Source organism: Macaca mulatta, chromosome 10 (genome assembly GCF_049350105.2).
Source record: "Macaca mulatta isolate MMU2019108-1 chromosome 10, T2T-MMU8v2.0, whole genome shotgun sequence".
In the NCBI taxonomy this organism is placed as follows: Eukaryota; Metazoa; Chordata; class Mammalia; order Primates; family Cercopithecidae; genus Macaca; species Macaca mulatta.
This window is the reverse complement of record NC_133415.1, coordinates 59,009,075-59,015,074: the sequence shown is the minus strand read 5'-3', so window position 1 is coordinate 59,015,074 and position 6,000 is coordinate 59,009,075.

Genomic DNA, 6,000 nt, shown 5'->3' with positions numbered 1-6,000 from the left:
ATGCCCCGTTCCTTCCAACCTCCCCAGAAGCAGAGAGAGGGCACGTAGCTGGACTGGGTTGCCTTAGCTAAGCTGTGGCTCATGGATGGGGTGCCTGCTGGCTGCCTCAACGAGTAAGGCAGGGGCTGCTGTTCCTGAAAAGCATGGTCCTCTCCTCTGGCAAGTCCACCATCATATTCCAACAGGGTAAGCGCAGTGGCACGCAGGGAGGGGAATAACCCGGTATCACAGGCAGCCCCAAAGAAAGGGCAGTGGGACGAGTGAGTGTGGTCTCCAGTTTTCTCACTGGAAGCCTATAGGCCTTCCAGGGCTGGGCTACCTGGAAGTACCAGACCTTTTAGTTTACATCACTAAAAACCAACCACATTCTTACATCTCAAAGAACTTGCACTTAAATCAAACTGCCAAAATATAATCAAGTTGCATGACTCTGATTTTAATTTAAGGCCTAAATTTCTCCAGTAGTGTAGGGAACACTCAGGTGGCCAGTGTTGGGAGCCATATCACCAAGTGGCATTTGCTTGGGAAGCCAAAGTCCCCCAAAAGGAATTGGACCTGGAGAACCTTACCAATATGTCATCAGTAACATTAACTGCCCCTTGATTAACCTTTTCCTCTTTGTAATTATTTTTCCTCCACGACTCCTGTGACATTCTTTCCAATGATTTTGAAGACAAAGGAAAGTGTGCTGCCAAGCCCTCTACAGGCTTCCTTGGGCATAGACAGGCCACATAACATTTACTGCAACTTTAAGAAATTGTTTAATAGGAAAGGAATCTTCCTAAAAGCATTTTCTGATCATCATTAAAGAATTCAATCCCCTCTTTTAGCTTAGAGATAAATAAAGTCCTGATTACTGGAACAAAGTACCTTGAGAATTTCCCATTTATTCCCCGATGATATAATCCTCATGCCAATAAATTGACCATGTGATGTGCATGCTCCTGTAATGCCACGTGTTAATGTCAGGGAATAAATTCACAATCTGATTTGATTTTTTTTGGAGGGGGGAGAACCTGAAACAACATAATACAGACACATAATCAGCAGACACAAAATAAGCTGCTCATCCGATTTCACACACACTGACAACCAAACCTCACTTCTGAAATCACCATAATTACTTTTTCAAATAATTCATTTTTAATGATCATAAAAGTCTGCATTCCTGTTGTGGAAAATATAGGAAATAAGAAAATAACAATCACCACTAAGCCTATGATCCACAAATAAGCCCTGTTAACATTTTTGGTCTATTGTATTTTAATACTTTTCAAAACATACATAATTTTACAACCCAATATCACATGGTAGATGCGACTTGTACTGATTTTTTTTTTCACTTTGCATGCAACATCGTGAAAGTATGTCAAAATGTGGAAGGATATATGCTAAGGTGTTAGTGATAACCTCTGGGTGTTATTTTCTTATTTTCTTTACGCTTTATTGCCTATATTTTCTAATTTTCTATAATGCACATTCATTATTATGAAAAGATTATTTTTAAATTCAGAAAGATTATTTTCCATGGCTGCATACCATTACATCTTATGGATGTACCCTGATCTACTTAATCTTTATCAAAATGGTGGACAGCTGCCCTTTCCAAGGTCTTGGGATGTGTTCATGTGGTTACATGTTTTTGTGAAATTTGCAAGAGTAAACTATAACCACAGTTATTTGAGACCATTCTAACTTCTCTCCTGCACATCTTTGCTGTCAGGTTGTACTGTGAGGAAGTCGAATTGAGGGCGCTTATGGGACTCACCATCATTTCTCATTGTACCTGTTACTGCAGCCACCTTAGCATGGGGATGCTTTCAGGATGCTCCCAATGTCAGCAAATCCATGAGGATTTAAGAGGATTCTAGGAAGATGGCAGCAGTGACATGGGTTTTGAATCTCCTTGAATCCTACACAAAAATAACATGCAAATTAGATAGTAAAACCAAAAACACATGGACAAATTCACAACAAAACTAGATGATACAGTCCCCACCCCCTAGGCCCTACATACAAGCAAGTGGGGGTGACCACCATGGCCACAGCCCTGCGTGATACCAGCATCTGTGTGGAGGGAGAAGAGGGAAGCAAGGGAAACCTGGAAAAAGGATGACTTGAGAAAGAATTCAGGACAAATTAAAATCATCTCAGAAATGAGGGCTAAACACAAGAGCAAATAACAGGCAGTCAATGCACTGAGAGAAATAGGAGGAATTTGTTTTAGCTGTTAAGGACATAAAGGAAAAAATAAAAAGGACTTTTAAGGAAATGACAAGTAGGCAGAAATGATTCAGCATATAGGTAATAAAGTCTCTAGACAAAAAACCCGAAGTAAAATAGCAGAACAAATACTGAACTCTGCAATGGCAAAAAAATAAAATAAAATAAAATAAATAACTTTCCCATAATTTAGAATTCAGAAAACAACAAAAAAGAGTTGAAACTACATTCTGAAAGAGCACAGTGAGCACCTGAGAATATCAACCCAAAAGGACCAGCACCAAGACATAGGCTAGGAAAACTACTGAACTCTAAAGACAGGTAAATAATTCCTTTGCGAATCTGGGTGGAACAGACATGAACGAACATAAAATCAAAGGGAGAGAAAATCTGATTACCATTCACGTGGAGAGCAACACTTACTCCAAAAGGAGATGGAGGAATCAATTCTGCAACCCAAGGAGCTGCTCTCGGTCAGTGTCATGGGGCTGCGTCTGTGCAGGGGGCACAGGAAGGCCTGGACACCCATGTGTGGCAGCGTGATAAGGCCCAGAAGGGAACATCACACCCAGCCTAGACTGGCATTGAGCCACCAGTTGGACACCCGCATGGGAGCGTAAGCCAACAGGGAATCCTCTAGGAGGAGTGGGCCGAGCCACACAAGTGCAGGGAGGAGAGAGGAGGGAGGAGGGAGAGCCACATTGTGTCATGCTGGAGTGAGTAGGTTTGTCGGGACTCAAATGGGCCCTTTCTCCCAAAGCACAAGCATTCAGGACAACCATCACCAAGTTCAGCTGCAGTCCTAGCACCCTACTGCTGTCTGTTTTCACAGGAGCACCAGTCCAAGAAGTGCATCAAGGCACATGTACATAGAACTGTGACATGCAGTTTGGCTTTGGAAATCTTGAGCAATGCACCATGCCCAGGAAAACCATAGATGTCCTTGACTGTCCTGTACCAGAATGACCAAATCATCGCTGCATCTGCACAGTCCCAGAAATAAAACCACCAACCTAGTTTTCAGCCAGCTCAGTTTTTAAGTTAGTAAATGTACAGTTGTAAAGTTCAAAGTCATGAAAAACAAGGAGAGACTGAGTGACAAATGAAAGATTGAGAGAGACATGATGACTGAATACTGCAGGGCAACCTGGATTCAATTCTGAAATAGAAAAATTACATTGGTGGAAAAACTGGTGAAACCCAACTGAAGTGTGTCATTTAGTAAATGGCATTGCACAAGGGTGAATTCTTAGTTTTGATCAATGTCACATAGCTATGTAAGTTGCTAACATTTGGGGAAACTGCGTAAAGGGTATTTGGGAACTTTGTACTACGCCTGCAACTCAGCTATAAATCTAAAATTATTTCAAAATATCAAGTTTAAAAAATAGTTAACACTTTGCAATAGTAGCACAGAAGAAAACAACTAGTTATGGCCGGGCGCGGTGGCTCAAGCCTGTAATCCCAGCACTTTGGGAGGCCGAGACGGGCGGATCACGAGGTCAGGAGATCGAGACCATCCTGGCTAACACGGTGAAACCCCGTCTCTACTAAAAAATACAAAAAACTAGCCGGGCGAGGTGGCGGGCGCCTGTAGTCCCAGCTACTCGGGAGGCTGAGGCAGGAGAATGGCGGGAACCCGGGAGGCGGAGCTTGCAGTGAGCTGAGATCCGGCCACAGCACTCCAGCCTGGGCGACAGAGCGAGACTCTGTCTCAAAAAAAAAAACAAAAAACAACTAGTTATTTGGCTGAATCAGTTTCTTTTTTACCTTTTCGATGGTCCCTAGAACATCACAAGGTACTGTGGGTGGGTCCCAAGTGTTCTGCCCCTGTGTTGAGGTCAGAGCTCTCCCTGGACTTGCCACCATGATCCCCTTAGCAAGGAACTGCTGGGGATGCCCAGGAGCTCTGGTACTGGTCCCTACTGTGGCCATGAACCCCCACATGGAGAGAAGAAGTCAGTGGGTGACACCTTCCTGGACTTTCCCTATGCCTGTCCAGCCACTGTCCTCGACAGTTTTGCTCTCTGACTACAACTGGATGTGGGGATGTTGTTGATGCACTTGAAGGGCTGATGCCTTGCCCATCCTTTCTCACCCTGCAGCACAGTGCTGATGCAGCTAAGACCATGGCCCTGCCTTGCATGCCCGCAAAACCACACCCACACCGTCCCGGAAGGTGTCCCTTAGTCTGGCACCAATGCAAACAGCTCAGCACTGTCATCACGTCCTGGGCCTCCGACTCTGCCCCATTTGCTAACCCAGACCCTTGCCACGTCTTCTGGCTCCAGTCCTCAGAGAGCAGAGCCTGACCCCAGCCAGACGCAGGCTGTCAATCCCGGAGGGAACCCAGGGGCAGGAGTAAGGCTGGGGAGGCAGAGCTGACAGAGGTGGGGTGGGATATTGAGTCAGCTCCTCTTTCTGCCTTTGGGAGTGTGTCTGAGAACAGTCCTGGGGAGGAAGGGGAGCATTTCCCCATTGGCCCCCGTGCATCGCTTGTCCAGGACCCTGTGCGCTGGCTTGCCACCGGCAATGCACACTCCATGACCAGGGAGCCCCACGCAGGAAGGCAGAGGCCATGCCAGGCCACATTACCCCTGGGCAAAGCTCTCAGAATCCTGCCAGCATGCAAGAAGAAACTGAGAGGATGGGCAGTGGCGAAGGCAGGGTCCAGGGCAGCTGCCCCATCCTCCCAACAGAGCAACTGCGAGTTTCTGAGGCATTCTCTGCCCAGGAACCCAGCCAAACCCACATGAGGGCAGGTGGGAGGGCCAAGGGGCTAACACCCCCGGGGCAGCCTCAGCCGCTTAGTGTTAGTGGATCAAGACCCCAGCTTCCCCCACCTGCCAGGTAAGACAATGCTGAGGTATGGTCCGCACATGGTCATGGGGGTCCCTAGCAGGTGTGAGCCCCTGCTGCCCACAGTGGAAACCTGTGTCAATGAACACTTCCCGGCTAGCTTCCCTCCCTCTCACATCCCCTCCCCACAGCTGCCTTCCAGGACCACATTCACCACTTGCACCCAATCCTACCCATAGGGATTGCTTTCAGAGAATCCATTTAAAACTGACTAAGTGGGCTTTGGAACCCTGCACTGTCTGATTCAGACCCAAAACGTTTAAACACAATGCTACTACCCTCAGTTGTTGGGAATGTTGGGTTATTCGTGGGTTCCATTTGGATACTGGCCCTGTGACGGCCACAGGACACGGGATGCCACCCATCCACTGATGCCACCTTTCTACCTCTTGCCCCAACAACGCCTCAGCAAAATGGGCACCAGAGCCTCTGGGCACGTTCCGTGCTTCTCCAGATCCAGGGACCACAGAGGAGGGAGACTGTCTTCAGCTCTCTGCTCTGCAGCTTTAGATCCTGCATGCCACACACCTTCTCTGTGGCTCCAGACCCCTCCACGGGTTTATCTCCTCCAAGGAAAAATCATCACCGGGTTCTTCCTTCTACACGCACTGGCTGCAGCCACAGCCTGGGGGGACCAGGGCTGGACGGCGCCACAGGCAGGAGAGGGCCCGGACTCCCGAGTCACCTCCCGAGTCACCGTGGGAGGCTAATCAGGCCGCGCTGACCTTCGCCTCCAGCACAGCTTCCGCTTCACTCCCTTCAGGGGCCTGGGCATCATCTCTGGGCCTGGGCACACCCTAGGACAGTCAGAGGCAGCGGCTTCCATGCGCCTCCCTCCCTCGGGCCTCACCCCCTTAGTTCTCTCACTCCAAAACCTCCCGGACCCACCACTAAAAACCCTTCCTTTAAATCACCGGG